The sequence below is a fragment of the Petaurus breviceps genome, unplaced genomic scaffold (assembly GCF_028583685.1).
Source record: "Petaurus breviceps papuanus isolate PSGF00001 unplaced genomic scaffold, PetGlider_PUasm1.0 126, whole genome shotgun sequence".
In the NCBI taxonomy this organism is placed as follows: domain Eukaryota; kingdom Metazoa; phylum Chordata; class Mammalia; order Diprotodontia; family Petauridae; genus Petaurus; species Petaurus breviceps.
In genome coordinates, this window is record NW_027185655.1 from 17,128,267 (window position 1) to 17,155,669 (window position 27,403).

Sequence of the window (27,403 nt, forward strand, 5' to 3'; positions counted from 1 at the left end):
AAAAAAAAAAAAAAAAAAAAAAAAAAAAGGAATTTGCAAACAATAAAGCATAAGACTTACTGAAAGTGACCTCATTACCATTATCTCCTCAATTATAGATTTCAAACAGCTAGGAAACATTTACATAGCAATTTAAGGTTTGTAAAGTACTCTACATATTGACCTGTTTGATCCTCACAATGATACGGTATTATTATCCCCATTTTACAGATGAGGAAATTGAGGCCAAGAGAGGTCAAATTACTTGCCCAGGGACATACAGCTAGTAAGAGTCTGAGGCAAGGTTTGAACTCAGGTCTTCCTGAATCCTAGTCCAAGGCTCTATCTATCATGCTACCTAAAGGTTTTTCCCAATGATAAGAGAAAAGATAAACAGAAACTGAGTAGGTCCGCCTTTTTTTTTCCATCACACATTAGTACCATCCTAATCTGCCCCAATATATACTTCAATCAATCCCAATCATATTGCTGGAGGCAAACTCCCCCTAGCTACCTACCTACCCAGACCACAACACATTCATCCCTTTGCATCCTGGGTGATTTTTGTTCCTCTCTTTCTGTAAATCCTTAGTAAAGTATTTGGAGGCCTTCCCCTGGTTCCTCTACTATTTCATGGCTACCAACCCAATAATGAATAATATTAACGCTTCTAAAGCCAGCTAGGTGACGCCATGTGCTGAACCTGGAGTCAGGAAGGCTCAACTTCTTGAGTTCAAATCTTGCCTCAGACATTTACTAACTGGGTGACTCACGTAACCCTGTTTGCCGCAGTTTCCTCATCTGTCCAATGAGCTAGAGAAGGGAATGGCAAACCACTGCAGTATCTTTGCCACGAAAACCCCACATAGGGTCAGAGGGAGTCAGACACAACTGAAAATATCTGAACGACAAAAATCTCATCAGCACCAAGACCTCAACATATCCAAACTGAATTAATCACTTCCACCTCCCCAGAGTTCTCAATTTCTACTCCCTTTCCTTACCATCTCCGCTTCAATCCATTCTCCATATAGTGAGGGATCTTTCTTAACAGATTCCTCACTGGTCTTCCTGCTGGTAGTCCATTCCTTCATAATTCAGCCTTCATCTCTTCTGATCACTCTATTCCTCTACACCGAAACCTTCATTGACTTCCTATTGACATGAACTCCTTAGTCTGGCAATTAAGGCTCTCCACAATCTGGCCCAGGGGTAGGACTCTAGATTGAATACCTGTTTGATCCTACGCAAGTTAAATAATTGTTCTCAACCTCAGTTTCCCCAACAGTAAAATGGAGACAATAATTGTTTGTATCTACAGGACTGTTGTGAGAATCTAACGAGCTCTAAGTCAAGGGCTATAAAAACCTTAAATGTTCTCTGTTGTCCAATCTACTTTTCCACCTTTATCACACAGTATTTTACACCTACTTTGCATTTCAACCAAAACAGGATTAGTTAAATGTTCTTCAATTTTCCATCAGTATGTTTTCTTTGCTTAAAAATTTTTCTTTCTTCTTTTTTCCCATTGCTTTCTGCCTTCAAGGTCCCCTCCCATTCAGTTACCAGCCTCCTTTGAGAAGCTGTGTGACACTCTTGAGCTGAATGTACCTTTCCCTCCTGGTACTTTTCCTGAATCACTCCTGTGTGGTATACTGCTTCTTCCCCTGAGGAGCTGTCAAATATATGGCCTGCTGCCCACAATATTCCAAAACCAGACTAAAATGTAACTGGGAAACATTTAACAAAATAAATAAAAATACAATAGAACATGAATAATGTTAATATGTGGTTTCCTAAGTCAATATGCTGCCTGCAGGGATCCTATATATGTTTCAGTGCCCCCCCCCATTTCTACTTGAGTTTGACATCACCCGTATACATATCAGCCCCATTATCCAAGTGTAAGCCCCTTAAGAGCAGGCACTGTGTGGCATCTGTCTTCCTGCTACCAGTGCCAAGCCTAGTAATCACCCATTTTTTGAAGACCAACAAAGGTACTATTCCTTTTAACTATTCAGGTGAAAATGCCTGAAACTTATCCAGGTTGATCTTGAGGGCAGTTCTGTAACTGAAGTCCATCCAGCCTGGTAGCCAGTGCCTGCCGGGTACTTCCCACCTCCTTTGGGTATAACCTTTGAAAATCTAAGGCCACCTCTATTGCAGAATGAAGAATCACAGCAACACTTTAGGGAAGAAATAGTAATGATAGTTTACACTTCTATAGTTATGCATAAAACTCCTTCTACCCTTATACTTCTTGCCCCACAAAACTTAAAAATCCCTCTTTAGGGGCAGTTAGGAAGCATAGTGAGTAGAGTACTGACCCTGGAGTCAGGAGGACCTGAGTTCAAATACAGCCTCAGACATTTAATACTTACTAGCCACGTGACTTTGGGCAAGTCACTTAACTCCAACTGCCCTGCCTTCCTCCCTCCAAAAAGCAAAAAAATCCCTCTTTATTTGCATTTTTAGAAAGTTTCAATTCTACTCTCTTATGTTGATCCTTAATTATGTACCTTCTGAATTTTGCATGGGTACTGTCAAAATCTGACTATTGGACAGTTTCCTATGCAGGCTCAAGGGTCTCTTTAGAAGCCTCTCCTTTTTCTTATTCACAGGGAACAATGTGATTGTTTCTTCAGAATTTCTCAAGAACTTCCCATCTCTTTAAGGTCAATTTTCTATTTTTGAATCTAAGGCCATGTGACCAAAATGATCACCCTGACATCCTACTCCAAATATAATGTCTAAAAACAAATACGGCATCTCCTATAAATCAAGCCTCCTTCCTGACTTGCTTCATAACTCCATTTCTGTCTGCCATCTTTGATTCCTTCTCTCTCCTTCAATTAGCCACTCAACTTTATGGATCCTTCCTTCAGAATATCTCCTACATCCGTCCTTCCTCTCTCCCTATCACTAATCTAGTTCAGACTCTAATCATGTCACATCTGGAGAATGGCAGTCCTAACTGGTCTCCCACCATTATCTTATTAACTTCTATCTCTCTTGCATACCCTCATCAATTAATGTTTCTAAAACAATTTAGATAAGTAGTCTTCAATGACCTCAATATCGCTTTCAGGATAAACTGAAAGACTACCATTCCAACCTCAACTGGAATTACTATCCAACAAAAACTCTTCTCTAATTCTTCATGTTGGGACCTACACCTCTTGGAAAACCATTCCCTTTTCCTAATCCAAATCCGAGATCCTTTAAGGTCTAGAGATTATGATCTTGGAATCTTACTGCCATAGCCCAGGATTCAATTCCAGTTAGGGAATATCTTTGAGAGTCAACACTGTATTTGTTGAAAGGGTGATAGTTTTCTAGTCAAAGACCTCTGTTCAAATCCAATCTCTGATACCTGTTGAGTGTGTTGCCTTGGGTAAGTCATTTTACTTCCCCTCAATTTCCTCATTTGTAAATGGAAGGGGTTGGACTACATGACATTCAAGGTCCCAGAAGGAACCCTTAAATCTGTGATCCAAGGATCATTTGAAATACTAGCTCTGACATTAAGTCATTCCTGACAACTAAAGCACACGGGAATTTCTTTTTTGAGTCAGTTAATGATAAGCATTTATTAAATGTTTATTATGTGCCAGGCACTGTACTGAGTGCTGAAGTTACAAAGAAAGGAGAAAAAAAAATAACAATCCCTCCTCTCAAAGAGATCCTGGTCTAATGGGAGAGATAACATGCAAACAATATGTGCAAATAAGATGAATCATTGCTATTTCACTCCTTGAACAGACCATGAACTTCTCCCATATTTCAAAGTAGACATCATCATTCTCAGTACTGTACTGTGCACACTTAATAGGCCATTCAATAAATATAGGACTGAAATAAAACCTCCTTCCCCAAGAGAAAATAAGACGTACATGAGGTCATGCCACCAGCTAAAAGCCCGGCTCTTCTACCACCACGAACAATCACTTTCTTAGATAGAAATGTATTAGCAGCATCTTAACATCAACATAATTCCTGGTGCATGGTCTTCTTCTTAATCACTGCTGGTGGCTTGTTAAGAGTTTTTAAATGAAGGTTGTAGAGATGTTCTAACTATATTGTGCTGAAGGCATCTCTCATGCTAATTTATTCTCCAAGGAAAATAATTTGGATCAAATCTATAACATTCTGACCCTTGTTACCTGAGTGGCCATGGGTAACTCACTTAACCATTCCAGACCCCACTTCTTCATCTGTCAAATGTTGAGGGAGGTTGGACCAGATGTCCTTTGAGGGCCTTTCCAGCTCTAAATCTATGATCCTTTGAGCTCCAACCTAGGAAAGTTCTCAAACTCAGGGTTGACCTAAATCGGGCCTATTTTTTCTAAAATCCTTCCAGAATGATGTTACCTTCTATTGTATTTTAAAATCTACTAGCTCACTGCTAAGAATAAGCTAGACCATTCTATTGTTGGCATCCAAAGGGAATTTTATTTACTGATAATACACCTCCTTCCTTAGTGACATTGCAAATTTCTAATGCTTTTGGGGAGAGGCTAGGAACTTCCTCTTCCTACAAGCTGAATGGGAGAGATGCAAATGAGATCAAATTTGCATCCAGATGTCTCAATCCAACCATTTTTAAGTACTACTCTTGAGTACCACTGTAGAAGACTGACATCTTAGTCCAGGGAAATAGGGTGCTTTGTGGATTATGGATTGGAGCTTGGCAACATGAAGATTTCTGGCCATCGCACAAAAGAAGCAAATGGTCAGGTCTTCATAACTCCACTACCAAATGTGATTGTTTTTTAAGTTTCAAATTAAGTTCTATATAGATTGATTCTGATTGAGTTAGGGCACACCATTTAAAAAAAAAAAAGCAACTTACCACGAGAATTACCCTGTTTTCCTGAACTATTGTCCTTGTCCTTCCTATTTGAAAGGTGTACAACTAACAGTAGTGTGTTTGTGAGTGTGTGTGTGTGTGTGTGTGTCTGTGTGTGTGATCATGGCCAGTCAGTTAGAAAGAGAAGTTGGGTTCTGGTAGAAATACAGCTACAGAAAGGGCCTTTTGATAATAAACAAAAGGCTCAGCAAATGCAAAAACCACCCCCTCTACCACATGGTTCATTTTCCTTTGGATATAGCTGCCAAGTCTTACACTGACTTCATATAAAAGTGAATCTCGTGATCAAACAGTAGCTATGGAATTCCTAATTTCTGAATTAGATTGAATGGGTTTATAGGCACAGAAGGTCACTCTAGGCCTAAGGGGATAGTCCTGACTTCATGAAAAGGCAGTATACTTTTAAGGGGCCTTTACAAAAAGGAATATCCTTTATTTATTTATCTTCTGTGTATATTTGTGTGTGTACACACGCATGTAAGCACATTTCGTTTTGGAAAATATGATCTGTCTTTCTAAGATCTCAGTCCTTTAGTCACACGGCATTTCCCAACCCCAACTTTCAGTTTTCCAGCTTGTAAGAGCTCAACACTTTAGCCAGTCAGGATCCTAAGAAAATTTGGGTGATAGTGCTGAACAGGAAGAGGAAGAAGGACATAAGGGATGGTAAATGTGAATTAAGGTGGGTAGGAGATTATGAGAAGGAAGCAAAAAGAAAGGCATTTGACTGGAGGACCCTCTGCAGCTCCTGCCCGCTCTGACAGGTATCTGTGAGTCTGATGTCTGTATCATTACTATCTCCAGGATCAGGTTAGCAAGCACCAATTACGATAACAACTCCAATTAACTGAAATTTTTATCTGTGCCTTCATTTTCCTTTGTCTTAGTTTATAAAAGTTAATTTGCGAGGTTCCTAGTCAGAAAACCCAGGAAGTTCAATCCCACTGGAATTTTATGTGAAAATCACCTAGTAACAAAATTAACTAGCATCAACAGCACAATGAATGAATAGATGCATATTATATTAGTTTTTATAAAATGAGGGTCCAGACAAATTTTTAAAATGACAATAATCTGTATTTCCTAATTTTTCAGTTTTAGTATCTAGTTTTATTTTTAATACCTTATTGTTTCCCCAATTACATTTGGAATGGTTTTTAACATTTGCTTTTTTTTTTTCCCACAAAAGTTTTGGGGTCTAAATTGTATCCCTCTCTCCACTTCCCTTTTACCCCCTCCTTGAGATGGTGATTCTATATAGGTTATACATGTGAAATCATGTAAAACATTTCCATATTAGTCATTTTGTACAAGACTCAAGAAGGAAGGAAGGAAGGGAGGGAGGGAGGGAGGGAAGAAGGGAGGAAGAGAGGGAGGGAGGGAGAAAGAGAGAGAGAGAGAGAGAGAGAGAAACAGTATGCTTTATGATTACACATGTATAACCTACATCACACTGCTTGCCTTTTCAATGAGAAGGCCATGGGAAGGGAGGAAGGGAGAGAATTTGGACTCAAAGTTTTAAAAATGAATGATAAAAATTATTTTTACATGTTTTACATGGGGAAAAACAAAATACAAAAAAATAGTGTGCTTTAGTCTGTATTCAGGAAATATCAGTTCTTTCTCTTGGAGGAGGATTGGCATGTCTAGTTTATTTTAATCAAACTTATACTCTTAAAGTAATGGCTCAGATATTGATGACAGAATTATAGAGTTGGAAAGGGTCAACTCACACCTGAACTGGAAGTCCTTCTACGAGACACCCAACAAGACCAGTTGTCTCCAGTCAAGGCCCAACTCCAAGGTTATGTGATCAGCTGATCTGAAGGTAAGACAATATCCTGTCTTCTTGGAACTAGTCAAAATCTTGGGATGTTTTTCCAACACAATCACACCTACCCTTAATACCCTAACATTCTCCAGTTCTTCCCCGTCCCTCAATTAACTCATAATATCTCCTTTTCTGTGCCTGGTGTAGACACCCCGATTCAGTTAGAATTGTGCTATTACCCATATACCCACAGTAACAGCCGTGCAGATGCCTTTGGGAAAATCCTATCACCTCCTCCCCCCATTCACTCACTGACAACTGCAGACAAAGGCAATCCTGACCTCCTTTTTTGTTTTGAGTGGAAAAGACAGTCTCAAAGGATGAGAAAGTATGGATGGTTGTGACTGTTTTGCCTAACTCATTCCATTTTCTCTTCCCTCAAACCCACCCTTTTCCCGAACTTCCCCATTTTTGTTGAGGGTTCCAACATCATTCCAGGCACTCAGGTTTGTATCTTCTAAGTCATCTTGGATACCTCATTATTTCTCAACCTACATCTGTCCCAGGTCTCAAACCCCACAACTACCACCTTTGGCCAGGAGACTATTGTAATAGTCTCCCAATTGGTTTGTTTTTGTAATAGTCTCCCAATTTGGTTTGTTATGGTCATTTCTTACTCCAATATACTCTTCATACTGCTACCAAAGAGATTGCCTTCAAATTCAAGCTTGACTATGTCACTTCCCTACTCCAGACAAACTCCAGTGGCTCTCTGCTGCCTCTAGAGTGAAAGATTAGTTCCTCTTTCAATGTCTATCTGTGTGCGTGTGTGTGTGTGTAAATTACATAATATACTCAATTATCAGTATACTAGTACACATGCATAATTTATAAATAAACATACACATATGGGGGTGAGTGCTCAAATAGTCTTTTTTTTTAACTTATAAAGGTGTGCAAAGTCAAAAGGATTTGGTGTAGACCTTACCTGAAAACCTCCCTGCAACAGATTATCACACTTCTGCTCAGCTGAATCTGTTACCCCAGATTTTTCCTCATATAAAGGCTAAATTAACCTCCTTAAAACTTCTATCTCTTACTAGGGGTCTGTCCTCTGGGATCAAGCCTTTCTACATGACAGCTCTTCAAATATGTCAAGACAGCTACTGTGTCCCCTTAAAAATCTTCCCTTCTCTCATCAAACATTCTGAGTTCCTTCAACTGATGCTCATTTGACTGGCAGTGTTGTGGTATGATTGTTATAAGGATCAAATATGTAAGTGCTTTGAAAAACCTTAAAATGCTAAATAAATATTCTCATTCTCTTTCTGTCTCCTCTTTCTCCTTCCTTCCCTCCCTCTCTCTCCCCTTCCTCCCTCCCTCCCTCCCTCCCTCCCTTCCTTCCCTCTCTTTACACTCTAGTATACTGCTATACACATCATGTACAGCTTTAAACCATATAGGGTGCCATACTTCTAGTCTGGGAACTTCTGTATTGTCAGGAACTTCCAAGGGTCAAGAAAACCCTGACCTCCTATTTGAATTTATGTTTCACAAAATTTATAGCTGACTATGGCCTTAATTTAATATCCTGTTTTAGAGATGAGGAAAGGTTAAGTAACTTGCTTAAAGTAACACAAAAAAGTAAGCAGATTTCCCATGAACAGACAGACTCCTGTACCTCATACCTAAAACTCTGGAACAGGAAGGATTTTTCAAAAGGCTTAAATAATGTGTTTAGTGGGCTATTTATTTGCACAGCTTGTAGGCTGATGGCATATAGGGAGACAAAAAGCCTCATATTTATGCAACCTTTTAAGGTATACAAACGTCTTTCCTCATAATCTCTTGGGACTGGGGATAGTGTAAATGTCATTATCTTTATTTGATAGATGAGGAAACAGAGGCTCAAAGGTATTAGTAACAATCACGTATATTTAGCCCGAAGGAGATAAGATTTAGGAAGTACAAGGTATTTCTTTTCAATTATCTGAATGGCTATCAGGCAGAAGAGGAATTACTTCTTTTGACTGGCCACAAAAGGAAGAATTAGGAGCAGGGAATATAAATTAAAAGGGCAAATTTTTTCTCCATATACAGTAAGGAAAAATTTCATGATTAAAGTTCTGTAAAAGCAGAATGGCTATCTCCAAAGGCAGTCCATCACTAGGGCGTGGAGAGAGGGAAGGAATGTCAAGTGGAGAAGGGCTTAGCACCAGTCTGGGTTATTTTTCTTTATTGAGAAAATGAGGATAATTCTTTATGAATTCCTTCTTTTCTTCCTATACTAAATCTCAATCTCTTTTGGCAATTGATTATTGATTATATTATATGATTACATTATAATATCAATAATGATTATTGACCAAATAACTGACATGCTGCAACTGGGGTCAAAAAGACCTAAATTCAAATTCAGCCTAGTTGTATATAAATCACTTAACCTATGCCTCAACTATAAAATGATCATTTTAATAGCACCTACTGCCCAGGGATAAAATGAGATAATACTTGTAAAACACTTTGCAAACATTAAATTGCTATATGAATGCTAGTTATTAACAATTATTAATTTAGTTATTAACAATTATTAATTATTATATGTGAGTTCTGGTTATAAGAAATTATTAATTATTACATTGAGTCCTTGTTACTGAAAATTATTATATGTAAATGCTGGTTATTAATAATTATTGATTATTATCAATAATCATAGCCCATATTTATATGTCACTTCAAGATTTACAACATTGGTCTGTCACACAGCCAGGAAACAAAGAAATTGAACAAGGTCTTCCAATTCTGAATCCACTGTCACTAGACAGATTGGTCAACGGTACTCAACAAGTAGGTTTTTTCCCTTCTTTGCATGCTTTAGAAGCTTGCAAAGCAGCTTAGAAACTCATTTTGCAGGGAAACAAGAGGTGTGCAGAGACCTGGGGGTATAGTGGTAGTATCATTTCAAGGATGGTTAAATTCATACCCTTTGGCTCACATCACATGAATTTCCCAGAATAATTAGGACATTAGCCAAGTTGAATGCAAGGAAACAATTCCTATATTTAGAAAATCTTAATGCCCACCAAGCCCTTTCCACTGCACCACACAGCCTTACACTGGTTTGGGGGAAAAAAAACAAAAAACCATTGTCTCCAGCACTTACTCTTGTGTGGCCAGAGGAATCAATGGACAACTTACTCCTCTCCTCTTTCTAGAAGTTCCACATCTGATTTATTTTAAAAAGACTCAAATCAAAGCAAAGCTTAATAGTGCAATTTAAAGTTAAGTAACTCTTTAGTAGACTGCAGAGGCACATACCAGAATATTAGAAAAGATTGAAAGCAAAAGCAAAAGGGAACAGCAGAGGATGAGATGTATAGACAGTGTCACAGAAGCAATGAACATGAGCTTGGACAGATTTTGGGAGGGTGGAGGGCAGAAGGGCTTGGTGGGCTATGGTCCTCTAGACTTTATGGGGTTACAAAGAGTCAGACATGACCGAATGAACACCGACTCGATTTCTTGGCTAAACTTATTCATTTTCTTTAAAGATGTACCACCTTCATTTTCCAGACTGATATAACTACCAAGAACAGTGGCACCAGGGACTGGGAAGCATTTGGTTTGTTTTAGGCGTTCATTCTCAGCTTCAGGGTTTCAGTTTCAGCTGATACCTTTAGAGGATGGAGATGGAATTTCCCTGTCGGGAGCAAATGGGATCCAAAGAACAGGACCATTTAAGAACTACTCCAGCATACCAAAGAACTGTTGGTGGAGTTGTGAACTGATTCAAACATTCTGGAGAGTGATTTGGACCTCTGCCCAAAGGACAATAAAACTGTAGATATCCTTTGATTCCTTGGGTGAAGTCACTTAACCCCGATTTCCCTGCCCTTCCCCCTCCCAAAAGGAAAAATAAATAAATAAATAAAAAGAAATGACAAGTCAAATGATTCTAGAGAAACCTGGAAAGACTTACATGAATTGATGCAAAGTGAAGTGAGCAGAACCAGGAGAACATACACAGTAACAGTAATATTGTATGATGAAGAAATCGTGAATAACTTAGCTATTCTCAACAATACAACGATCCAGGACAATCCCAAAGGACTCATGATGAAAAATTCTATCTGCCTCCAGAAAAAGAACTGATGTTGTTTGAATACAGACTGAAACACACTGTTTCACTTTCTTTCTTCTTCTCCTCTCCTTGTACCAAATGACTAATATGGAAATGTTTTACATGATTGCACATGTACAACCTATATCAGATTGCTTACCATCTCAGGGTGGGGGGAGGAGAACGGAAAAGGGAGGGATAGACTATAGAACTCAAAACTTTTTTTATGTTAAAATTTGTTTTAACATGTAATTGGAGAGGGAGATCATTAATTAATTAACTAATTAAAAATAAAAAGAACTACTCAGGCCAGCAGACTCTTTGAATAATAAATACCATGTGCTATTCTACTGAGTATACAGAATACTTTAAGACAGTGTGTTACATAAATAAACATCAACACTAACCTCTCATACTTCATGAATAAGAGAATAAGATTAGAGGGAGGGGCTGTTTGTTTCTCCAGAAAGTCAGAGGTTAGGGTCAAGAGAAGAAAAAGGTAGGGAGCACTCAATCAGCTAATAAACCTTATGAAGCACCCACTCTGTGCTAGGAACTAGGTTTAAGAACTGGGCAAACAAAAGAGGCAAAAGACAGTTCTTGTCCTCAAGGGGCTCCAAATTAAATAGGGGAGACAACAAGCAGGCAAGTTATGGCCAGGATAAATGGGGAATTACTGAGAGAAAAGGCACTAAACTTGAGAGGCTGGGAAACCCTTAATGTAGAAGACAGTATTTTAGTTGGGGCTTAAGAGAATCCAGGGAACCCAGGAGGAAAAGAGGGAAAACATTCCAGACAGAAGGGAGAGGCAGCCAGAGAAAATACCAGGGGCCAAGATATAGAGCGTCCTGTTTGTGGAGGAGGGCAGCCTGCAGAATTTGATAAAAAGAACTCCGTTTCCTCTCCATGGAAACACAAAAGCTGCCAGTTTGGATGCACGGAATTCATATACTGTAGACTTAAGACTTGGAAATGACCTTGGCGATTTTCTGGCCCAGGTTCCCTCTTTTTCTGATGAAAAAACTGAGGACTGGCGAGGTCACAGTAACTTACCCAAGGTCCAGTGCCCCTTCCATTTTATCTCATTGGGACAGTATCAACCATTGAGGGGCACTCTAGCTAAGTGACTTATAACTTTGGGTGAATTAATTTTAATTTTATAATCCTTTAATTTCATTCAATGCAATTATAGCATTCTTTTCCCTACCACTGTTGAAAATACTAGGTTCCAAATTAACTTAAAGTCTTATCTAGCTACAAAACTATACTTTCAGTGGTACAAAATGCCCATATAATTTAAATTGCTTTATTATTTATCAATAGTCTTGAAACTCAGTTAATTTCTGCAGTTCACAAACTGTTCTACTTCTTGAGAGCACTAAATTTCATTCACTAATAAGATATCACTTCTAGTATATTTTAAATTAGAATAATTCTCTTAGAAGGAAAGTAATATGTACTCTGAAAATCCAATACCCTATGCCTGGCATAAGAAATAGAAATAGTCTGTGTACAGTACCTAATAAAGCAATGCCCCTCAAAAGTTAACTTGTGATCAAAACAAATTTGGTCATTCTTACTGTCAGTGTCAGTAAGCATTTAAGTCCTTATACCTTAAGTAACAGATATAAAAAAAAAAGCAAAAACCAAGACAAAAACAAAAACCAGCCCCTGCCCTCAAGGAGAATATATTCTAATGGGAGAGGTAACATGCAAAATTCATGACAGTTATCTGAGAAGGGAAGGCACTAGAAAAGCCTTTTTGCTGAAGGTGGAATTTGACCTGAGTCTTGAAGAAAAACAGGAAGCTTTGAAGTCAATTGAGAGGCCCAAGCTTCCAAGGCCTGGGGCCAGCCAGTACAAGCAATTTTTGGAAGAACTTTTGAGTAGGAGAGTGCAACTAAGTTGGCATCCCCCCAAAAAGTTAATTTGTATCCAAAACAAATTCAGTCATTCCTATTTAGTACAAAACAAGGCCCAGTATTTGTAAATCAAGGCTGATTACTCAATTAAAAAATTATTTCTTTGTATATCCTTGGTCTATTATCACGATTTGGTTAGTTCCCTCAAAGTTGACTATACTTTTTTTATGTTTTGACATAGGTTATGGCTAGTCTTTTCTTAAAGCTTGAACCTTTCCAAGCATATTTTCTCCTTTATGAAGTTAAGTTCTTTTAAAATGTAAGTGATACAGAATAACTAAATTCATATTTAAAATTGCACTTGCCAGAGATTTTTTTTACTTCAATAAATTCATAAACTTATAGTGTGAAGTCTGCAATAATCTGTTACTTATCTGCTGATAAAAGATTCAAGAAGTTATAATAAGGGTTATAAGATCTTTCCAAAAATGGTGAAATGTCAAGGCAAAGCAACATAATTTTTGTGGGGGAGTAAAGCTTTTTTCATCATTATTCCTAATTACCTAAACTTTAAAAAGAATAGGCAAAAAGTGAAAAAGAAAATAATAGTCAAGTATCAGATGAAATCTTCATCAATATACATCTATTTAGTGGTTAAAGCCCTACAAACCTGGCCCTGACCAATTTTTCCAGTCTTATGGGACATCATTCCCCTCCTACACTCTGTGATACAGCCAAACTGGTCTTCCCTCTGTTCCTCATTCACAATGTTCCATTTCTAGTCTTTGTGCCTTTATATCAGCTATTCCTTATGCCTGGAAAAGTCTCTCCTTACCTTAACTTCACTAAGTACCTCTCTTTTTTAAGATGCAACTTGGGCACCATTTTATTTCTATATCAATCCTTTCCTGATTCCCCCCCACCACAAACTGCTATTAAGTACTTTCTATGTTTGTGTATACATGTGTATTTATTAATCGATTTAATATTTATGCTATATGTAGTTTTATATTACATGTTTTCTCCCCCATTAGAATATAAGCTCATTTCAAATGAGGATTGCTTCATTCTTTGTACTATTATTTCCTGTGCCTAGCAAAGTGGGAGCTTAATAAATACTTATTCACTGACTTACTGATCTTTGCAGTTACCAGATGTAGTTACCTCCTTCCTTAATTTCTCATGTCCAGTAGACCAGGTCCTTCTAACTAGAAATGGAACATATTTTTTTTTCCTTCCCTCTGTATCCACAGTACCTAGCAAAAGAGACTGCTCATAGTTAAAGAAAAATCCAAAGCATTAAAAAGTCATCATTCCAAATTGGACAGTGTACAGCACAACACGTAGAATTTTAATAACATATCCTCTCTTTGCATAAGGAAGCTGTTAGACAATCACAGGATATTCAAGAATTAGGAGAATCGGTTATGGTCAAATCAGCTTCAAAAAATGTATGAAACTAAATTATATACTTTCAAAATTTTGTATTTACTAACTTAAAAAACTTGTTTTTCTCATTTATCATACCATACTACTCCATTTAAGCAGCCAACACAGGGAGAATGACACAGACGTCGTATACTTGGATTTCAACAAAACGTTTTTACAAAGTCTCTCAAATTATCCTCATGGACAAGAGAGAGATAAAGAAGAGATGAAAGCAGGTAGATGGCTTCAGTTAGGTAGCTGATTGACGTAACCTAAAGAGAAGTCATCATCATGGATCAGTTCTCAAAATGACACTGAACCATTACCAGCGGATTGTTGTCAACCTGGAGGTAGGGTCTCTAGTGGCGGGTCCATGGATTTAATCTACATCCTGAATGGTTCACATTTTTATCAGTGACCAAAGACACAGATGATTTGCTTTTGAAATTGGATGACCTAAAGTTGAGAGGGATAGTTTACACAGTAAATAAATGAGTCATAATCTACAAGTGAGTAGTTCAAGAGGCTGGATCTAACATCAAGAAATGTTAAGCATTGCACTTTGGTTAAAAACAACAGCATCAGTGGTATATGTATGGGAGACAGTGCTAAGAAAAACATGGAAAAGAGATCTGGGAATTTTATTTTAATGGGCTACAAGCTCAATGTGAGTCAGCAAGGTGACGAAAAATACTGAAAAAGCAGAATATCTGGCTCAACCAACCAACAAGCATTTACTAAGTTCTTACAATGTGCCAAACACTGGGGACATACAAAGACACAAGGAAATCATTCCATGCCTTCAAGGAAGCAACATTCTAAGGAGGAAGCAAGATGTGCACCTAAATTTTAAGCTTTAAAGGTTTAAAACTGCACTAAGACTTTTGGGACAATGACCTATACATAGAATATATACAAAATAAATACAATGCAGTCTTCAGAGGGGATGTACCAACTGAAGGAACCTGAGAAGGCCTTATGAAGAAGGTGGCATGAACAGTCTTGAAAGGAATTCAAAAAGATTTCAAAATAGTCCTGATGCACTCTGACCTTGTCAGACATTTAGAAAATTGTGTTCAAGTGTGGGTGCCACATTTTCAGAAATACATCAATCAGCTGAAATGCAACCAGAGGCTAGAAAGTGGTAAGGAGAGTCAGGAATGGATTGTGTATTTATTAATGCCTACTATAATCCAGGCACTGTGCTATGTAAGTACTTTACAAATATTATTTCACTTGTAATAATAAAATTTTGTGATAATAATTATCTCATTTCTGAGAAACAACCCTGCGAGGTAGGTACTATTATTCTCCCCATTCTACCATTCAGAAAACTGAGTTCAGATAGAGGTTAAGTGACTTGCTCAGGGTCACACAGCTAGTCAGTGCTTAAGGCCTCATTTGAACTCAGGTCTTTCTGATTCCATGCCCAGCAGTCTATCTGCATTTATTGACTACTTAACTTTATACAAGGAACTCTAGTAGGTACTGGGAACAAAAACAAAAACAAAAAAAGTCATGTGCTTAAGAAGTCTATAATCTATGGGAGAAAACTACATACAAAGATAGGTATATGCAAGATATATACAAGGTAACTTCTAGGGTGAAGAGGGTGAACAGTGTCAGAGAACAGGAAGGGTGTCCTGTAGGAAGTAAGTCAATTTTGTGTTGGAGGCTTTGAAAGAAAGGCAGAGATTCTATTCTCTGGGGTAGAAATAAGGAAGGAAAATATTCCTGCTAAGATAGACAAGAAGTCTGTATAAAGTCTATGTGAAAGCTGTGCAAGGAAGAAAGTGAGACAACTGGTAAAATACAGCCTAGAGCAAAGAAGACTGAGGAGTACTTTCAGGACCATCATTTGAAAAAGCCTGGGTCTGTTTAGTCCTAAAGGTCAAAGTGGGGCCACCTCCAGTCATCCTGATCGATATCTGGCCACTGGACCCAAATGGCTCCGGAGTGAAAGTAAGGCTGGTGACCTCACTGGGAGGTATGGCCTCCCTCACTTAAATCCAATTCCCTTGCAGCATGTCATGGCATCACCTCCCTGATGTCATGGTCCTCTTTGAGAATGAATGACAAATAACAACAAAGGTCAAAGTTAGAAGCAGAGGATAAAAAGGACAGAGACAAATTCAGTTTACATGTAGGGAAAAACATGGTTAAACCATTTAGAACTGTTCCAAATAGCAATGAGCTGCTTTGGGGAGGACACGGCGACCTTTTGTTGCCGATGTTCAAGCAGACAAGTACATGACCACTTTTCAGGAATGTTGCCCAAAGGATGCTTAGGACTCACTGACTTTCTCTCTCACTTTAAGGTTCTGTGATGCTCTGATCACTTCTCCAGATTAACAGTCACCATTCTACTGAAATTTGCTGACCAACTCAAGCATCAAAGACTCCTTGGTGTGTTACAGAGAATAACAACATTTATCTAGAAATCTAGAAGGCAGATTTTTTTCTAACTTAAGAAGAAGATAACTGACCAATAATTTTTAAATGTGTAATGAGAAAGTAAATTTTAAAGATCTTCCCTGCCCCTAGGCTAAAGTGCACCTGGAGCCTGGGGTGGGAGGCTTATTTTTCAGTAGATACTTTTTGATTGGCCAGTGGGTCAATAAGGTTGTTACATTCTCTGAGCCAGGAGAAGGCTATATAAGCCCTGATGTGAGGCTTTGTTTTGGGGCTCACTTTGAGAGGTGTTCTGTGATTTGATATGGATTCTGGGAAGCCATTGTCCTGAGCCCCCCCCCTGGCTTTGAAAAAACCCAGATGTTGAAACCCAGATGTTGACTGGGTATGGATGTAATGGTTGGACAGTTTGAAATCTATCTACTAGATCTGTTTCTGTCTTGATAATTCTGTCTGTGTACTTTGAAGTTCGGGGTGCTGACCTTTTCCCCTGAACAAGGTAAACGATATATGTCTGACTGATTAAAGTAAGCTTGTTAACCCATTTTGAGTTGCTTTCCTTTAACAAAGCAGATCCAAGAACCTGTGGTGGCAGCAAACCCTGAGGACCCTTGGGGTGCTTGCTGCTACAAAATGGTGCCAAATCAAGAATAATGAAGAATCGATCAAGTAGGAGAAATTAAAATATCTCTGGAGTGATGCAGCTGCCAACCTTTAGTACTGTTAAGATTAATAAACTGAAGATAGGTAGATAGATGAGAAGCAGATGGTAGATAAATTATAGATATAGATATATATCGAGAGGTAGACAGATGGAGAGAAAAAATAAAGGAGGGGGAAGAGAGAGAGACAGACAGACAGAGAGAGTTAGACAGAGGATAAAGAATTTACTAAATACTTATGCTCTAAGCATTGCTAAAATAATGGGTATCCATATATAAGCAAGCAAGATAATCCCTGTCCTCAAAGAGTTTATATTCTAATAAGGGAAGCTAATTCATAAAGGGTAGCTGGGTGGTAAAGGAGTTAATGCTATTCAGCTAGACTGGGATCTGTCTTAAATTAGTAGATTAGACTAAACCAGGGATGGGAAACCTGCAGCCTTGAGGCCACCTGTGACCCTCTTGATCCTCAAGTGTGGCCCTCGGACTGAATCCAAACTTTAATGCACTTGAGGACCTAGGGGGCCACAGGTGGCCTCGAGGCCACAGGTTTCCCACCCTAGACTAAATGATCTCTGAAGCTAATTTCTGTAATTCAACTACATTTGTCTCAACAAAAAAAAAAAATCCACCTGCTAAAATAGGATCAATTTACCATCTCTCTTTCCAGATCTAGTAACTACTTCTGCACATGAATCTATTACTGTTAAGCCTCCCCTTGGATTTAACCTAAAGAAGGATAAATCAGGCTTGTTTGGCAGTAGGACCAATCTACAAATAGTCTCATTCTCCAGATACTTCCCTCCTGTATCTCCTTTCAACATTTAAGCACCAGACCTGGAGTCAGGAGGTCCTGAGTTCAAATCCAGCCTCAGACACTTGACACACAAAACTATCCATGTGACCTTGGGCAAGTCACAACCCCAACTGCCATCCAAAAAGAAAAAAGAAAAAAGAAAGTATCTGATAATTTCAAAATGAAAGGAAAGTTTTCACAGATATATTTGGTGGACAGCAAGAGAAATTTATTTTTACAGTTATTTTATTTGCCAAATAAAGTCATTTATCTTCCACACCTGTGAACCTAAATTTTTTAAATGTAAAAATCTCATGTTTGTTTCTGCTCCTGCTAAGTTTGTTTCTGCTCCTGCTAATTAGAGTTCAGCTGATCAGTATGAAGCAATCACTTCTCCCGAAGTCAGTGTCTTACCCTTTGGAGTAGAGAAATGAATGCTCTAAAAAAAATTAAATAAATATGTGTTTGAAATATAGCATGGGCATTTATTTATGTGGTCTGAAAATTCTTGTGAATGAACAGATTCCTTAAAAAAATGAAAAAAGAAGAATCTTTTAAAAAATAATCTGAAAATGCTTTGTAAACATGTATTGCACTTTTCACAGGGAGCTGATGAAACAGCAGTTAAATGCAGGTTACAGGCCAAGTCAATATACTGAAATTTTCTTTCTCCATGACACTTAACACATGTATTAACAATACTTATGACACTCTGAATACCAATATGAAAATAAAACTCATTATATCCTTTGGAAATAAGGGGATCTCTCAAAGGGAAATGAACCCTTTCAGCAATTCAGGAAAATGATAATTAGCTAGCATTTATGTAGTGCTTTAAGATTTGCAAATTACCTTGCCTGTTAACTCATCTGATCATTACAACAACCCAGTGAGGTAGGTGCTATCATGGACTTCATTTTACAGGAGAGGAAACTGAGGCACAGAGTCAGTGGCTTGGGTCACTGAATCAAGGTAAATGACTTAACCTGGCTTCCCACAGCTACCGGTAGTGAGTATCTCACGCAACATGTGAGCAAAGATCTTGGCTCCAAGTCTACTCTGTCCACTAACTGTACCACCTAGCTACTGTGGAATCCTCTGGAAAGCTTACTCAGGACTGAATGTATCTGAATCAAATCCCAGGCCTTCCACTGGCTATCTAAGTTACTCTCTCCAAAAGGAAGGGGTTGGATTACATGGCTCTTAAGGTACAGTTAAATCTATGGTCCTTTAAAGGGGCTGGAAAATATAACAATTTCCTTTCTATTACCAGTTTCTGACATATGTCCAATTTGTTCCCAAGAACCTGAGCAAGGGAATGATTACATTGTGATCACTGAATTTAAAAACCCGCCCCCTTTCACACTAATCAGTTTTGGCCAACTATAACTCAGACATTAGAGCAGATGTTTCTAAAAGAGCTTAGAAGTATACAGGCAGCTAGGTGGTACGGTGGATAGAGCCTGGGCCTGGAATTAAGAAGACCTGAGTTCAAATTTGACTTCAGACACCTACTAGCTGTGTGACCTTGGGAAAGTCACTTAACCCTGTTTGCCTCAGTTTCCTTATCTGGACAATGAGCTAAAGAAGGAAATGGCAAACCACTCCACTATCTTCACCAACAACACCCCCCAAAATGTCGTCACAAAGAGTGGGACATGACTGAACAACCTGTATAAAGCAAGTTGGCTAAAGATCCCAATAGTATTAGTACAGGAGAGGGGGATATGGCTATTTTGTAAATGTGCTCCAATATTTACTACCCGGGTTTGAAAAAAATGAGGGCTGCTTTGGCTTGTAACTCACATGTAAAAGAGGTATTTAAAAAACAAAATAAGTATTTAAAAAACAAAAGCTTTGGAAGGGATTGCAACAATACTGAAATAGGCTCAAGGCTCAAGAATGAGAGTAAAAACTCTCTAGCTCTGCCACTTGCTGTGTGAGCTTGGATAAATTACAACCTATTTGGACCTCTGTTTTCTCATCTATAAAATGAGAGTTAAGACTACGTGATTCCTAAGGTCCCTTTCAGCTATAACATCTGTGATTTCTGTCTCCAGAAATGATTCTGAGGATAAGAAACATTTTACAAAGATATTATCAAAGATTTATGCTAAGACTCCAGAACTCACATTATTTTAAGTCATGATTTAAATAATAAATGCTTTTTCATTCATTCATTCATTCTATTTATACACTGGTTGACGGTAACCTTTCCTTCATACGAAACTGTTTTGATGGTTGAAGCTCTCCATAGCTCATGTGGACATTTTGCCAAATAAATTTGAGTTGAAAGTCTATCAATACTGAGCAGATAGTTATAAATAAATTCTACCCAACTGATCATTTCAAGAAAACTCCTAGTATGTCTCTTCTCAGTACAGACCTTCTTTGCATTTGAACAATTCAGTTGCATGGATACATGAAAACAAATGCAATGAATACAACCAATTTCTCTTCCAAACTGTTCTACTCTCTATCAGTGAAATTCTTTCTCCATTACAGAGAAGACAGTCAAAACAATTCAAGTGGTTTGGAATTGGGCAGCTATCTCATCATTTACCACCTGGCTGTTCTCCTGGACTTCATCATTATCTCCAGAAACTCATCTTCCTGAAAGATGGAATCAACCCTGAAACTCAAGCCTCCTTAAGGAACCCCAATCCCGAGAGGGACTCCCTTTAACTGCTGAGAGTAGAGGATGGACATAGGGGCCCTTTTCCAGATCTTTCCCCACTTAAGGAGGGGTTCTAGGGCACCACCAGGCTTTAGAACTTCAATCTTCTCTTAGGCTGGGTATCCTTCCTGCCCCCCCACCCCCAATTTTCAACTTCTTTTTATGTATTATTACCTCCATTAAACTGTGAGCTCCCTGAAGGGAAAGACTGTCTTTTGGCTATTCTCTGTCTGCTTGTATTTTTAGCTAAGAGGCTGACACATAGTAGGTCCTTTGAAAATGACTAATTTTAAATTAACAGGATGTGAACAGTTGTAAAACTAATCAACAACCTGCTTCAGCTGAGCCCTTGAATTCTGATCAGGTTTTCCTGCTAAAAGACAAAAAGGTAAACAACACTCTCTACTCAGGAAGATTAGTAACTCCCAAGAGTAACAAAGTTGCACCAGCTGGGAGAACCTTGCTTCCAAAACAGCGGGAAACATTAGGATTCTGGGAGGATCACTGGCTTATCCTAATACAACAAATGACTGAACTGGCACCTTCATGTTATATTCCTAGACTTAACATTGTAGTAAACAGACCAAGATTTGGTATCAGCTACTTTGATAAAAATCCATTAAGTTGAACTTAATCCCTAAACTGGTGGTTTCTATTTAACCTTCAACATATCCAGTAAAAACAAAACAAGCAAACAACTGTATTGGATTTCCAGGTTGTTTCAAATGTGAAACTGAAAACTCGGGAGAACAAACTGATTTTACTATAGAAAAATCATACTTAGGAGATCATCTTTAAAGCTTCAATAACTTAAACTATAGCCATGCATCATTAGCTTCAATTATGGCTACTACAAATTATTACTGCACTCCCGACTTTTGGGAAACCCTGCATATATGCCAGCACCACCACATTTTAGATCACGAACTAATCATCGGGCTAAATGCTTGATTTAGCGAGAGTAATAGGAACCCCCGGCCCCCTTTTTTTTTTTTAGAATGTCTTTCTAGGGGTCTTGGAATGCCCCTAAAGACTTAATCTTTCTGGAAAGATAACCAGAGGTCCCGGTGAAGAATGGGCCCATTATCAGCTAGGGGAGGGCAAACAGCTCACAAGACTTGGAAACTAGAGGGTTTTCAAATGAAAAATCTGTAGCCTTCTATCTTTTATTTCGTAAAACGTCCTTGGATGAGAATCAGCACTTCACTGAAAACACCCCCACTTTCCCCCCCACACACACACACACCATACACATGCGTATGCCTTTAGTTATTCCCTTTCCCCTCACTTTAAACCCCCCCAAAAAAAGAAAAAGGAAGTCTCCCCAGCAGCTGCAGTCCAGGATGCCCAGATTTCCTTCATCGTTTCCAAAGGTTGGAAGAGGTAAAATACGTTGGGGGAAAAAACACAATTGGCCAAACCACATGGCCCTGGGCTCCCCTGAGCTGATTTGCACCGTCCCCGGTCCCGGGCTGCCTTTTTCCTCCCCTTTCACCAAGCCCACGCACCTCGCAACCGGTGTCAGCTCCTCCAGCGGGTGGGACAGGAATGAGGAAGTCTAGACTCCGGGGGATGGCGGGTGGGGACCCCCGCACCTTCCCTGGCAGGAGCCCTGGCCCAGCTCTGCCCTTAGCCTTCGGGGGAGCTGCTCTCCAGGGCCTCCCAGCTGGTCCGGCAGGCCGCCGCGGAGGTGGTTCAGCCCGGCGGAGCCTAGCACCAGGCAGCACAGCGCATGGCCCGCAGCCCCGGCGCAGCTCGGGCGGCCGACTGGACTGCGGGCGGGACCGCGGGACGGGGAGGGCCAAGGGGGAAGCTGTCAGCGCGTCCCCGGGCCCCGGGGTGGCGAAACCTCCCCTTCCTGCTAGCAGCTTGCGGGCGCACTTCTCCCTCTTTCTCTCGTTCACTCTCTCACTTCCTGGCTGGAAATTCCCACTGACGTGGAGCCGGAGAGCGCACACACTCACTCCCACTCCCAGGCCGGGGGCGGGGGAAGCCCGTTCTCCGGGGGGGGGGCTGGGGACCAGGGCCGGGGTTGCCTTCGCGCCCCTCTCCGGCCTTCGCCGCTAGACCCCTTCCCCGGAGCGCAACGTCAGGGACGGGAGGAGGGACTTGGACTTGGCCGCGCGCGCCTTCTTCCACTCCCTTGGCCTCCCCTGCTGCTGCCCGAGCTTGCAGGCCCCGGGATCTGGCGGCTCTGGCAGCAGCCAGCACCTGCTAGGAGCCCCCGGGCACCTACGCCCACGCGGTGGCAGAAAAAGCCCCAAGACACTAGCTGTCTGCCTCAGTTTCTACTTCTGTAAAACGGGGACCATAACAGCACCTAGCTCCAAGGGCTCAAGTGAGACAATATGTGCAAACCGTTTAGATAACTGTTAAGCACTACATAAATCCTAACTATTATTTTTAATAATAATCCACACTTTGTGACAAATACACGCTCTAGGATTATCCATTTACAGGATTTGAATCTTCTGCCTGTGACCCCCACCCCCCAAAAAAACCCTCAAAACAAAAAACCTTCACCTAAAATTCTCTGTAAACATTCCTCTATTGGAATATTTATTAAAAGTAGGTAGAATAATAATGATGATGATTAATAATCACTCCCACCAACTTAGGGCTTTGACCCACAGCTTTCCTATGCATACATTGCCCCCCAGGAGCAGGTATGAATACTCTTTCTCTATTATACAGATAAGGAAACTGAGGCTCAGAGAGGTAGTGACTTGCCCAAAGTCACAAAAGCAGTAAGCATTTTGGGTTCCAAATCCACCGCTATCACCAATCTACCCTTATGCCTTCTCAATAGTCATAGCGTTTAGATAGGATCAGTCCAGGCCTCCCTTTCTGGTCACGTGTACATAGCTTGATAGCTCCTCGGAAGCAGTTGAATCCAACACCTTTGTACAATACCTAGTGGTGTCAATATCCGATAACAGTATGTACCTATTTTAGACAGGCTGCATGCTTCATTTGTACCACCTGATGCTGGGGCCTAGCTAGAGGAGGCCCTCAGTACTTTGGGTGGACCTTCTGTAGGGGGCCTCTGGCAGACCTGGGGAAAAAGTCCGTTCAGGTGAGATCTGGATAGCAGCTGAGGTGAAGTATTGACATCATGGAGATCATAGATTCATTGAATAATAATAGTATAACTCTTGGTGGAGTTGTGAACTGATCCAGTCATTTGGGCAACAATCCAAAGAGTTATGAAACTGTGTATATACCCTTTGACCAAGCAATACCCCTATTGGGTCCCTATCCTAAAGAGATCAAGAAAAAGGAAAAGGACCTTTATGGACCTTTTATGGACCTACTAAAAAGTATTTATAGCAGCTCTTTTGTGGTAGCCAAGAATTAGAAACTAAGGGGATGCCCATCAATTGGGGAATGACTGAACAAGTTGATTGTGATTCAATACTATTATGCTATAAGGAATGAGGAACAGGATTATTTCAGAACAATCTGGAAAGACGTATATGAACTGATGCAAAGTGAAATGAAGAAAACCAGGAGAACTGTGCACAGTAACAACAATATTACATGATGATCAACTCGGAATGACTTAGCTATCCTCAGCAAAGCAACAATTCAAGACAATTCTGAAGGACTTCTGGGAAAAAATACTATCCACCTGCAGAGAAAGAAGTAATGGAGTCTGAATACAGATCAAAGCACACTTAAAAAAAAAAAAACTTTCTTTTTCTTGGTTTTTTTTCCTTGCCTGTTTTGCAACATGGCTAATATGGAAATACATTTTGCATGACTGTACATGTATAAACTATATCAAATTGCTTTCCTTCTTAAAGGAGGAGGGAGGGGAAGGAGGGAAAGAATTTGAAACTCAGAATTTTTTAAAATAAATGTTAAAAATTGGTTTTACATGTAATTCAAAATGAAGGAAAAGAAAAGAACATTAATTGCCATTAGGGCTAGACCAGCTATCTTAGCAAGAAATAGAGATCACAGAGTTTTGTTTCATTTTTTTCTAGCCAGGCTTCTGGAATAGGTATACAAGAAGTCTTCCTGCTTCTCTATTCACTCTACTTTCACCCTTAATCCATCCACTCCACCAACACAGAAAGAAGAGTTCAGTCTTTTTAACTGATCTTTTTAATCATGTCTTTTTAACCAATCTAGTCTTCATAAGGGAATGATGATCAGGATCTAAATTATTGGGTTGGTGACAGTTTCTTCTAGTGGAATGACCTTGGTCAAGAGGCCTGGAAGTTAAGGATTTCTTGGGATTTGATTCTGTCTCTCATTTTCAGATTCCCAGACTGACAAAGTTATTAGCTCTCTGTGACTCTTTAATCTTCTCAAACATACCTAGGGCTGCTTCTGATTGTCACAGTTCAGGGAGTAGGCTATAACAGGATGTTTCCCAAAACAGAAAATTTCATTGAAGGCTAAGGATGGGAGGAAAAGTGAGGTTTTATTACAGCTGAGGAAAATGAGATTAGTTTATTTCTGTTTAAGGGGTGAATGTGACTTATAAAGGACCAAATATTTAAATTTTATAAATGTGCTGTCCCACTTTTGAGTTCTTTATAGAAGTTATAAACTTTATAGTTTATAACTCAAATGTTATTTCCTCTACAAAGTTTTCCTTGATTCCACCAAGGCAGTAAGAACTCCTCCTCCCCACTCCCAGGACCTTACCAACCACTTTGTTTTACACATGTTTAATCCCCTTGTCACATACAATTTTGTTTTATATTTATCTGTGTACTGGTCATGCCTCCTTACTAAAACTGTGGATTTCATGAGAACAAGGACTGTGTCTTATCTAAACTGTATCTCCTTCATTGCCCAGCATGGGGCTTATAAACTTGTTGGATTGAAGAACAGCTCTACACATTTACTCTAAGGAAAAGTTCTAGTTCTGAGGAAATTGCCTAATATTTGTGTAAATCCCCATGAGAGAAAAGAACCTCCTCTTATGGGCTGATAAAAAGTATTTTGTTATTAATGTATTCATAAAGTCCTTTTCTATCTCAAGCTTACTCACGAAATGTCACCCTTCTGGGGTTAGGGAGGGGAGAGGTGGGAAAGGCACCAGAGGATGAGTCATGAAAAAGAACCCGGGGAAGAGGGTGGGTGGAGCTTATAAATGATAGAAGGTGGATTTAGTCCTTGGATTCCAAGTATAGCAGCCATTTCTGCTCTACTAAGGAGTTTAGGGCATATTGCATCCATCAGACCAGAAATGGACTTGGTTTTAGACCTTTAAGGTAGGGAGGAAGGGGAAGAGTAGGTTTTTAATTTCAAACTGAGCTAATTATCTTTTCCCAATTACTCTTTACAGTCCCTCAGGCTCACAGCCTAGGGGTACCATCCCTGATTCTACTCTCTCACACCCCCCCCACATGAGATCTGTTAGCGAATCCTCTCAATTTTACCATCTGTCATATATGTCCCCTTTGGTCTGATGACTCTGGTGCAGGCTCTTTTCACCCCACAGCCAGACTTGTTAAGAGCCTGCTGGTTGGCCTCTCTGCCAAATCTCTCTTCAGTACTGTCCATCTTCCATTCAGCTGTCAAACTATTCTAAAGAGCAGGTCTGACCATATCTCCCCAAGTTCAATCCCCTATCAAATATAAGAACCCTGTTTGGCATTCAAATCCCTTCATTATCTGGACTTCTCTTCCCTCTGGTCTTCTTACACCTGACTCTCATTCACATAATCTTTGATCCTGTGACACTGACCTCCTTGCTGTTCCATGAACAAGCCACTCCATCTCCCAACTCTATGTATTTCACTCACTGTTCTCCATGTCTGGAACTCTCTCCTTCCTCCCCAATACCTCCTGGCTCCCTTCAAGTCTCAGCTGAAAAAGCACTTTTGACAAGAAGCCTTTCTAGATCCCCCCCTTAACTCTAGTGCCCGTCCCCTATTGAGGATCTCCAATTTATCCTGGATATATCTTCAGGTTGTCTCTCCTGTTGTTCAGTGAGCTCCTTGAGAGAAGGAAGTGATTTTGTTTCTTGTTTTTGCCTTTTAAAAATCTCTAGGTCTTAGTACATATGCCTGACACATAGTAGGCACTAAATAAATGTTTGTTGACTGACCAACTAGCCTTGGAGGAAATTTCAGTGACGGAGAAAGACCCCAGTGTATTTTATTACTCCTTTTTTACAGGTGAGGAAACTGAGGCTCAGAGATTGTGACTTGCCCAAGCTCTTATAGGTAGTAAGTATTTTGGATTCCAAGTTCAGTGCTATTACCACTATACCATACTGCTATATAATATCCTGATAATATATAATTAATATAACATGCCCTAATGTAGTGATATCCCAATAATGATTTAGTTTACTTCAAATTAGGGTCAGATGTAGTTTCATAGGAGAGCCAAAAGGGATCTAAGAACTCAGAGAGGGCTACGTCTGTCCATGAGGCTGCATTTGTTTCAGTAAGATTGGGCATCCATGCTAACCTCGAGACCAGCTCATAGCAGCCCATTCTATTTTGGAACTTGAAGGAATCACATTTTACAAATGAGGAAACTGAGATAGAGAAAAGGCTATACTTCAAATGGTGGGTAGAGATCTTAGGGGAAGGGTTGAGGTAAGACCCAGGAAAAAGAATTCAAAATGTCAACAAAACCAAACAGTGGCCAGGCTGGAGGAACCTTAGGAAAATACCCCTGTGATTTTTTTATTTTGTGATTTGTTTTGTTTTCTCTTTGCTTGACAGTTTTCCCTTTAGGGAAAAATCCCAGCCTGGTTATAGGTGAACTTGGTGGGGGGCAATGATCTGTCCACACCCAGGCCAAGAGAACTAGAAAAATGAAGGTGCTCCTGGAGGTCAAACGTCATGTCTCT

At 39.7% G+C, this 27,403-nt stretch overlaps 1 protein-coding gene across 2 annotated transcripts in view; it reads right to left on the minus strand.

Annotated features, from left to right (window-relative positions):
- Positions 1 to 22,220, minus strand: part of NFKB1 (nuclear factor kappa B subunit 1) — a 159,139-nt gene extending 136,919 nt beyond the window's left edge. For both annotated transcript variants that reach the window (XM_069093942.1, XM_069093941.1), the window contains exon 1: positions 22,086 to 22,220. The gene's annotated coding sequence lies outside the window, so the exon portion shown is untranslated. The remainder of the gene's footprint in view (positions 1 to 22,085) is intronic.
- Positions 22,221 to 27,403: the final 5,183 nt, after the last annotated feature.